Genomic DNA, 11,179 nt, shown 5'->3' with positions numbered 1-11,179 from the left:
AGAGTTGGTGGCCACATAGAAGTCGTTTTAGAGAATTTGAAAATTGAAATAATCTATCTAAGTACAATAGAAAAAAAATAAATAAATAAAATAAAATAAAATAAAATAAAATAAAATAAAATAAAATAAAATAAAATAAAATAAAATAAATAAAGGGAAATGAAATACTGCAAAAGTTATCACAATATGCAAAACAGATGCCAGGTCAATAATTAAGGTCTGTCTCTTTCCAAAACCGTAGAAAACGTTTTTATTCACAGATCAGATAAATCTGTTGCCAAACTCAAACTGCAGTGAAAACTAAAATAGATTCAGACCACAAAGGTCCACTGCATTAATGGAGTGAAAAGATCATACCAAACTTTACTTATGGACAACTTTTCCTGCAATACAGGCCGTGGCAAAACTGACCCCTGACCCCCCAACCGACACAAGGGGGGTATCAACCTCAGGAACCTCAATAACAGCCAGCCCATACCAGCCCCCAAACCATCCCATGATGCCCTGGGGTGCCGAGGTCTTACAAGGGGGGAGAAGTAGCTGACTGTGTCCGATCCAAAATAATTCCCTGCTGTAGAACTGAACATGGACTGGAAAAATACTGGACTCCTCACTAATCCTGACCCTCACTCTGGAACACCATACAGCGCAATAGACCAGCCACACACACCCTCAATACACACACCAGCTGTAATATTTTCCAGGAAAAAACAGAGCTATGGCCACTTTATAAAGAAATTAAAACACAAATGGGAAGGTTATGAACTGGAGCAGACGTTTCTACTCTGATCTGACTGTCCTGTAAATCTGCTGGTGAAGGTCATGACAGCAACCATGAATGCACAAATAATCTGTTGAAGAAAAACACACTGAAATTATTTTCCCTGATGGTAGAATCAAGCGGCGTCTCTGAGACAAAACATCCCATCAGCTGATACAAACAGCAGCTCAGCTCACACAGGCAGAGGTCAGAGATATGGTGGGACGGGCTGAGACGTCTCGGTGAGACCCCTCTCCACGAGGCTTAGAAGAAATGGGAGCCGTGGATTAGAAGCCTCAGGACGTACATGCCCCCCGTCCACACCCCACATTGTACCTACAACTACTCACTGAGCCCTGGCTCCAGAATACGCCAAAGCGGCCGGCATGCTGAAGGCGGAAGGCTCGGCCATCCGTCTGGGTAAAGTGGACGCCACCGAGGAGACGGAGCTGGCCCAGGAATTTGGCGTGCGAGGGTACCCCACCATCAAGTTCTTCAAGGGCGGAGACAAGGATTCTCCCAAGGAGTACTCAGCGGGCAGACAGGCCGAGGACATGGTCACCTGGCTGAAGAAGCGCACCGGTCCTGCCGTCATCACCCTGACCGAGGTCTCCGCCGCCGAGTCTCTGATCGCAGACAACGAGGTTGCAGTCATTGGCTTCTTCAAGGAGGCGGACTCAGAGGGCGCTAAAGCCTACCAGAAGGCAGCCGAAGCCGTGGACGACATTCCCTTCGCCATGACCTCCAGCGACGCCATCTACTCCAAGTTCGAGGTGTCCCAGGACAGTGTGGTGCTCTTCAAGAAGTTCGACGAGGGCCGCAATACCTTCGATGGCGAGCTGACCAAGGAGAAGCTCCTGGCTTTCGTCACGGCCAACCAGCTGCCTCTGGTCATCGAGTTCACCGAGCAGACCGCCCCCAAGATCTTCGGCGGCGAGATCAAGTCCCACATCCTCATGTTCCTGCCCAAAACCGCCGCAGACTTCCAGGACAAGATGGGCGAGTTCAAGAAGGCCGCCGAGGGATTCAAGGGAAGAATCCTCTCCATCTTCATCGACAGCGACATCGACGACAACCAGCGCATCCTGGAGTTCTTCGGCCTGAAGAAGGAGGAGTGTCCGGCCATCCGGCTCATCACGCTGGAGGACGAGATGACCAAGTACAAGCCCGACTTGGACGACATGAGCGCTGCCAGCATCACCGCCTTCTGCACGGCCTTCGTGGACGGGAAGCTGAAGCCTCACCTCATGAGCCAGGACATCCCCGAGGACTGGGACAAGAACCCCGTCAAGGTTCTGGTGGGCAAGAACTTCGAGGAGGTGGCCTTCGATCCCAAGAAGAACGTCTTCGTTGAATTCTATGCTCCGTGGTGCGGACACTGCAAGCAGCTGACGCCCATCTGGGAGAAGCTGGGAGAAAAATACAAGGACAGTGCCGACACCATCGTGGCCAAGATGGACTCCACGGCCAACGAGATCGAGGCGGTCAAAGTGCACAGCTTCCCCACGCTGAAGTTCTTCCCCGCTGGAGACGACCGCAAGGTGATCGACTACAACGGAGAGCGGACGCTGGAAGGGTTCACCAAGTTCCTGGAGAGCGGCGGACAAGACGGCGGCGCTCCAGCAGAGGACGAGGACGTCCTGGAAGAGGAATTGGACGATGAGGACGGGGACTCGGATGGAGAGGACAGCGGTCCAGAGCACGACGAGTTCTGAGGAGGAGAGAGGAGCTGAGTTTGGTGACCCCGACGTGAAAACGTACGGAAAACAAGAGAAAAAATATGACAGACCACAAGAAAAGATTTTGTTGCTACTCTGAATAAATTTAAAATAACAAGAAACGAGGAAGTGACAGTTCACCAGTATTAGAATATTTTAAAGAGGACTTTCCTCAAACACTTCCAAATTCATTTAACTGGACACAAAAAAGCGACAACATGACCCCTTGACCCCGGGGTCAGTCCCTCCTTAGTGGAGTAAGGAGGAACTTGTAGTAATTATTGCTTAATTTGATATTATTTTGAATATTTTTTGGGGAATTTTAGAACATTTCAATTTATTTGGGTTTTCTCGTAGAGATTTAGACAAACTTGAAGAGATGGTTTATTTGCTCACTGAACTGATAAATGAAAAACGATACAGTGAATATACTACACTAATTTGGGAGAAAAAAAATAAATGTAAAAAAATAAAAAATAAAAAAATAAACAAAAACAAAATAGAGGAAAAAAATGCAGCGAATAAAAATTGATTGATGAATTATTATAAAGTAGTAATATGAATTAAAATATTTAGATTAAACTGCTAAATAAATGACAAGTAGCTAGATTACTAACAGCTGAAACACAAGTAGACCTTGATCACTAACAAAATAAAATAAAACAATGAAAAACCTTCAAAGAGCTGCAGCCCAACCAGGGAAAGACAGCTGGATCAGGAAAAGAGCAGCACTCAGACACACAGCACACTCAGATTATATTGTTGTGATTTCATAACCAGTATCAGCTTCACCGTCTCCACATTCAGCCTAAACTGGAACAAGAACACAAAACTTACTGACACTTAATATGGTTTTTCAACTTAACTCATTTTGGGAGAAATATAGAAAAACAGAGGAACGTCTACAGGGGACGATATCAGACGTAAAGATTTGATTTAAATGACTATCCAGCCACTGGTGTGAGCAGCAGCTCATGCTACCAAGACAGACTGCAGAAACAGGGAATATTAAGACTGCCTTACTGATAAAGCCATCCTACATGATTTTTAATGAAAACTCCACAAAATCAGAGCAACAATTTCAGTGAAGTGAAAAGAACAGATCCTTGTTGGTGATAGGGAACATTCTGACAACTATGTGATCAAATCAACAGGAGCTCAGTTTAAAATCAAACTGAACTATGGAAGGTTTATCTTCACAGGATCAGGAGGTCCAGCTCCAAAACCAGCCCCACCAGGGACAGTGGGGGACGAGTCCCAAGGAAACAACAGGGGCTGCAACAAACCATGTGACCCAGGAGACCGACCACAGTCTGACTAGACGATAACAGAGTGACTGATGGTACAAGACTCGACGTGTCTTCACTGACCTACTGACTGACACCAGACGACACCTGAAAGACCTGGACAGAGACCCTGAGGACGAGGACGGACAAGCCTCACAGGAGGTTTGAAAAGCCGTTGTGTAGACTGGGTTGTGATATTCAGTCAGGCCTGATCACCCTGCTGGTTATCACAATCCTGGCCGTCACACTCACTTTGTGGTGGGAGGCCCAGAAACATGAGGAGAGAAGATACTAAACAAATAAAATATGACAGTATGGTGTTTGGAGCCTGAATAATCTGAGGGGAGACTAGTTTGAACATTGGACTCTGTATTGGCTGAAAAAGGTGGAGGAGCAGCATGTTTGGAACAGTCTGCTGCTCATGTTCTCCAAACAACTCAGCTCCTGATAAGGTTCTCACAAAGGCCTTCGAAGGTCTGAGCTCAGTGTCAGAGCGACTGGCTGAACACTCTGGCGTTAATAATCCTCCAACAGATAGATAGATAGATAGAGAGATAGATAAAAACTTTATTAATCTCCCAAGGGAGAAATTCCGGTGTCCAGCAGCACACAGATCATCCACATGCAAATAATAAATAACAACAGTACAATAAATACAAGTGCTCGGATTGTACTTAGTTTGGCTCAGGCACATCTGTTATACAGCCTGATTGCTGAGGGGATGAACGACCTCTTGAAGCGCTCAGTTCTGCAGCGCAATGACAGGAGCCTGTTACTCCGCTCACTTTTTTGAGCTGCAACTGTGGATGTTTGGAGTTCCTCAAGATACTCTGCATTAGAGCCCCCATCCTCCTCTCCAGGACTGCTCCAACAGAGTCCACCTTCCTCCCATCACAGACACACACCTCCTGATCAGTCTGTCCAGCCGATTGCTGTCTCTTTTTGTCATGCTGCCACCCCAACAGACAACCCCAAAGAAAACAGCACTTGCAACAACAGACTGGTAGAAAATGTACAGCATGTCACCACACACGTCAAAGGATTTAAGTCTCCTCAGGAAAAACAGACTGCTCTGTCCTTTCTTATACAGGGCCCGAGCCTGCTCCGACCAGTCCAGTTTGTGGTCAAGGTGCACACCCAAGTATTTGAAGGTGTGAACAACCTCAATACTCTCTCCGTCGATGATGACAGGTTGATGAGAGGCTTCCTGCCAAAGTCAATGATCATCTCCTTCGTCTTCGAGGTGTTCAGAATAAGACCATTGTCCCTGCTCCAGGTGGTGAATCCCGCGATGAGCTCCCTGTACTCCTTTTCATCCCTACTCTTCACACATGCGACAATTGCAGTGTCATCTGAATAATTCTGCACATGACACGCAGCAGATCTATGAGCAAAGTCAGCAGTGTACAGTGTGAAGAGAAAGGGAGATAGTACAGTCCCCTGCGGTGCACCAGTGTTGCTCATCAGGGTCCCAGATACACACCCTCCGAGCCGGATGTATTGTGACCTCAGAGTCAGGTAGTTGTGGATCCAGCGAACAAAGAGAGGATCCACTCCCATCGTCTCAAGTTTCCCCTTCAGTAGCTGAGGCTGGATGGTATCAAAGGCGCTTGTAAAGTCGAAAAAAATCAACCTCACATAGCCAGAAAGGAGAGCGCCTGATGGACCATAAACAAGACCGCATCGTCCACTCCCATGCTGTCCTGATTGGCGAACTGAAGGGGGTCCAGCCCCCCCTCCACTTGAGGTTTGAGCAGTCGGAGCAGCAGCCTCTCAAAAGTCTTCATTACCACGGATGTTATGGCCACTGGTCTGTAGTCCTTCATCCCTGCAGGCCTTGCCACCTTGGGCACTGGGACAAGGCATGAGGTCTTCCACAACGCAGGGACACGTCCAGTCTGAAGACTCCGATTGAAGATGGTTTGGAGAGGCACAGCCAGCTCTGACGCACACTCCTTCAGCAGCCGTGGTGATATCCCATCAGGCCCTGCAGCTTTCCATCCATGGAGCCTCCTCAGCTCCACACGCACCTCCTCCACAGTGAAGGCCGGCGCGTCAGCAGAGGTGGAGCAGAAGGGGGGAGAAAACCTTTGGGAAGTAGAAATCACATATTCTCCCTCTGTTGGTGTAGCTCACTGTCGTCACAGTGGTGGAGACTCTCAGCAGGTGCTGCTGTATCCCTCATATCAGACTCTCTGCCTTAGATGCATCGATTCGGCCTTGACTAAAAGTTACACTGGAGATCCACCACCACCTTTTCAAATGACTAAAAATTGCCCCACTGATGTCTCCCTCTGAGCCCGGAGGTGCTGACATTGAAGAAGAAAACTACCTGGACCAGGACCAAGTGGGCCACTGGAGGATCCCTGGGATATCGGGATGAAGAGGAAGAAGAGGACGACGCCGTCTGATGAAGATCACCTCCCCGCCCCTCACCCATTTGAGTATAACATTTGCGTTGCTACTGCTAATACATACCCACATATATTCTTGCTGCACACACGTAGAAACTCCAGAACTTTGATTTTTGAGCTTGACTTTTTAGAATGATTTTTTTTGTTACATTTTTTTAGGCTTATTTAGGATGGTTTTTTTATTAATTTTTTGGGGTGATTTTTATGATGATTTAGAGGTTGATTAATAAATGGGTTGATTCAGTTACACTCTTTTTCTTTTTCTTTTTTCTGTTTTCTTTCCTTCAAATTAGATTAAGTTTGTTTTAGTGATTTATGTGTTGATTTACAAAAAGGATATAATCAGTTGAAAGGAAACTCAGAAAAAAAAATTACAATTATATTAAAATTAAAGTTATGCTTCAAAACATAAAATTAATTACAATATTAGATGTATTATGTTTTCTTGGAAAAATAACATTAAAAAAAATTTAAAAAAGGATAAAATAAACAAAAATAAAAAATCAATCAATCAATAATAAAATCAGTAAATAAATGATGATAATAATAATAATAATAGTAATAATAATACAAATCACATAGTTATTAGACAACAGATTTTGGAAAGACTGGAAAAATCTGAAGGTAATAATAAATATGGTAATGGTAAGACTAAAATGATTTTCGGACACTCGTAATGATTAAAAGTGATTGGCATTAAAAACCTTAATATAAGTTTGTAATTTCGTATACTAGCATTAGAAAATAGCTTGCATGCTTATTATTTTAAATAAACAAAATTTTGCAAATTGCTGGAGCTGTGATCTGTGGTAATTAAGGGTTCAGAGCTCCTGAGGAAAGGTTTTCCGTCAGTACGGAGGTGGACAGGCCCAGATCAGTGAAGGGACGCTTGCTGTTTTTTCTCTTTTATTTTTACCTTCTTATTTTTCTCTTTTCATCTTCTTTCCCTACACATGCATATTTACATACGCGTCCAGCAATGAAGAACGCTTGCTGCCCTTAACTGCCTTTTCAACACGCTGACACATAGTCGCGTATGTCTTGGGATGGTGAAGGATCCTGTCTGAGATCGGAATGTACCGAGAGGGGGCGGGGCTACGTCATAGAGGATTGATGACAGGCTATTTTACCTACCTCGGCATACACATTAACACTTACACACACTCACACACATTCATTTTTTTTGGTGATATGATGAAATCATATCAAAGGGGGGAACTGTTAGGGATATACTTTAATTAACACTACTACTATGGAATAATTGTTCATTTTTTTTTTTCATTTTCTGCCGCTTTATCCCTTTCGGGGTTGCGGGTGGCTGGAGCCGATCCCAGCTGCTGTGGGCGAAGGCGGGGTACACCCTGGACAGGTCGCCAGCCTGTCGCAGGGCAGACATATATAGACAAACAACCATTCACTCACACATTCATACCTAGGGGCAATTTTAGGGTGATCAATTAACCTACCATGCATGTTTTTGGACCGTGGGAGGAAGCCGGAGTACCCGGAGGGAACCCACGCACACACGGGGAGAACATGCAAACTCCACACAGAAAGGCCCCAAGCCCCGGCCGGTATTTGAACCCAGGACCTTCGTGCTGTGAGGCAAGAGCGCTAACCACTGCGCCACCGTGCGGCCTGGGTTATTAGGCCATTCTTGAGAGAAGTACACCAAGGTTATAAGATGTTCTGCTAAAGTGTAAACATACCCACACGTTCCGGAGAAACCAACACACACTCACTAGTGTTCCAAAACATACTGGATAAGGATGTCAGCTCTCGGTTGGCAGCTGACATCAACATCAAATTGTCCAATTGCGAACAAAGTCCAACCTATCTGTCGGGGCAGGCCCCGCCCAGAAGAACATGGAATAAAAACTCTGTTTCATCAACAATCAGGTTCCTTTCGGGGCAAAATGCTTTGTATCTTTCCCTGTAAGGTCCAGCGCTGAGCATTACATCTGGCTATACTTAAATAAATGGTAATAATCTGAAGCCAGTCGTTTTGGCATTCTTTATACCAAGCATAGAATAAAAGAACCGGGTGGAGTCAGCGGGACCGAAGTCCTGGGCTCCAACACTCCCTAGGAAACGCCTATCAATGGCGGAAGCGTGCGAGCGCGAGCTCCTCTTCTCCGGGCGTGCACGGCTCTGTTTACAGTTTCTGTGATCAGCCTCACTCATAAAGCTTATTTTCTGAAACAGTTACAGTTTCATTGTGTCAGACTCGCCACGGTAAGTCCAAGCTGAAACCGAAGCTCACTGGCTACATAAACATCTGAATGCGCATGCGCAATAAGTAGAACCTTATTGGGAGCGAGCACGTACAACGGCTTGACGAAAGCAGCTCGTCAGAATGATTGACAAACAGACCCACCAGTTATTTTGATGATCCACCCGGAACTCAAAGCAAATAGAACATCCTATATTACACCTTTAAACTGCATGGACATTAAATATTTATCAGAGCAAATGCACGACTGGTTACTGACCAATTTAATCCGTTTCGTCAGAAGATATTGTTGTGTTGCTACCTTTTAACTTGTCTTTGTTATATAATGCTCACATGGTGAGAAGATAAAATTCTTCCAATCACACAAAGGCTTTTGTTGATGCAGTAGGTGGATATTAACTCAGATTTACTGAGTGTTTATCATCCAATTGACCTTGAAATGTCCCACATGTTCATTACAGGAAACCTGCCCACAGTGCTGCCAGCCCAGGCAGATGAAGCAGCGCTCATGATCCTGCTCGATGAGCGGAGCGCCGCAGGAGCGGCAGGTGAACGGCCTGACGCCCGTTGGCGACTGGTCACGGGCCGGTGAATCCATGTAGGCTTGATCCGAAGAATCTTGATCCGAAGAAATTGTGGCTTCTAATGTCTCAAGGGCTGAGGAAGAAGAAGGGAGAGCGACCGCCGCTGGCTCGGGATATACCCTCGGCGAGGGGCGTGGTGCTGTGCCATCGCGCGGCAGGGATTGGTGCGTCGAGTTTTCTGTTGTCTCAGTGGATTGGCTGGCGCCAAGAGGAGTCCGTAGGTGGGCACGCACTTACTCATAGAACTGGAGTTACGTCCAGTAACTACTAAATATGTATCTAAACATTCCTCAATCTGTATCAAACTACTCATACAATGTCCATGCAGCTCAGATTTCTAACTTACTTTCAGTGAACAACACATACAGCTTGAGCTGCCAATGTGTTGTGTGCAGAGCCTCTTGTTCAACGAGACGCTGCATGGTCTGAACTGAAGGGCGTGCTTACCACTATTCGCCACAAGAGGGCACATCCTACAAACCTATTGACTTTCCAGCATCAATTGTATTCAAGTATGAGTGAAATCACAGGCTTGAAAAAAATAAAAGCACAAGCAGCCAAAAATCCACTTAATTACGTTAACATGAGTATTTTGTAACTTGTTACTTCCAGCCCTGCAAATTTCCCACACAACAGGCACCTTTTTCTTTACTCATTGACTCTATCTTTTAAACAAATAAAAAAACATGAAAAATACCAAACAGGATAAAAACCATAATCTTTGGTCCTTGTAGTGCCTCAGATGACCTGTCTGACCCTTGTCTGGCTTAAGATGCTTACTCAGAAAAACCTGGCTTCTTCTTTCTTTACTTCATGTTCTTCGTCCAAATCATCAAACTCTTCATCTGGCTGTCTGTCACCTGGCTTTCTCCACTCTGCCTCACTCACTGCTCTTTCTCTCTGTTTACATTCATTCTCTACCACTGCTGCTGCTGCTGCTAACAAAAACAGATCACCCTCACTCATCTCAGTATTTCTATCTTTCTCTTCACCTTCGATATTTGATTTTATAGCTTGTACAAACAGAGCGTCACATCCAGCTTTCAACACAGAACCAGCAAATGTTAAACCACCATGAATTAACATGCACATTGACTCTCTTGGTGATCTGAGATGACCAGGCTGTCTGCACTGATAGACATTAGAAGTAATGTGTTGCTATACTTTGGTTACTGAGTTCAGGAAACAAGTAAAGTCAGGATTACAATTGCAAAAGCAGTAATTAAATTACTGAAGAAGCTGGTCACTGGCTATATTGATGAGGATATGTTACCTATTTCCACTGTGAACTTGAAATTCTCAATTATTTCATTTTCTGCTTTTTATTTATTTTATTTATTGCTTTTTTTGTATTGTAATTGTATTATATGTGCTGAATATGCAGAGATAAAAGTTATCAAATAATGACTAGAATAGAATAGAATAGAACAGAATGCTTTTTATTGTCATCATACATGCACGACGAAATAAAAACAACTCCTTTATGCAAATAAGAGACAGAATCGGAAAATAAAATTAAAAAAGATAGCAATAAATAATAATTTGAATATATACTAAAAGAGGAGCAAGAATACAAGGAGTGTAAGAATAAAAAAAATACCAAAGTTTTATTACTTTATTTCATTAAAATATGGTGGCCTAATGTGCATGAAGTTAAATGATCTGAGCTTATTCTATGTACCATTTCCCAGTTTTGTTTTCTGGTTTTGTTGTAAAGCAACCTTGGTTTCTATAAAGTGCCATGGAAAAAATTTGATTGAAAACTTTAATGAAGATGCTTTGATTTGATTTAATTTTATGTGATGAAATTTGCAGAAAGATCCCCTCAACTGCCACCGCAACATGGTGGGAAGTTTGAGTACCTGTGAGATCCCAGGAGCTCTTTTGTCTGGCGCTTTAAAACCCTGGTAGGGTCTCCAATGACAAACAGGCCCTGGCTGATGGGTCAGAATCAGAGGACTTCAAAAACCCCTATGTGGTGACAGGTGCCTCACTGTTGTTTCGACTTACAGGATGAACAGCAGTGCAGAGTACCCAGCCTTCTTGAAGTCCCTGGGAGGGGTGCTGGACATTGCTCCGACTGGGGACTGCATTGTTCTACTGGTGGACTTGCGATAGTGAGACCAGGAGGGGGGTGATCAGGTTGCACGGCCTCCCCGATCTGAACCTGAGTGGTGTTCTGTT

The 11,179-nt window shown here is 44.6% G+C and overlaps 1 pseudogene; it reads left to right on the top strand.

Moving 5' to 3' along the window:
* The first annotated feature begins 1,117 nt into the window (after window positions 1-1,117).
* LOC115405921 (protein disulfide-isomerase pseudogene) lies at window positions 1,118-2,478 on the top strand (annotated as a pseudogene).
* The last annotated feature ends 8,701 nt before the right edge of the window (window positions 2,479-11,179 follow it).

Source organism: Salarias fasciatus, chromosome 18, assembly GCF_902148845.1.
Source record: "Salarias fasciatus chromosome 18, fSalaFa1.1, whole genome shotgun sequence".
NCBI classification, from domain to species: domain Eukaryota; kingdom Metazoa; phylum Chordata; class Actinopteri; order Blenniiformes; family Blenniidae; genus Salarias; species Salarias fasciatus.
Note: the sequence above shows the minus strand (reverse complement) of the source record. Positions and strands in the feature narration are given on the sequence as shown.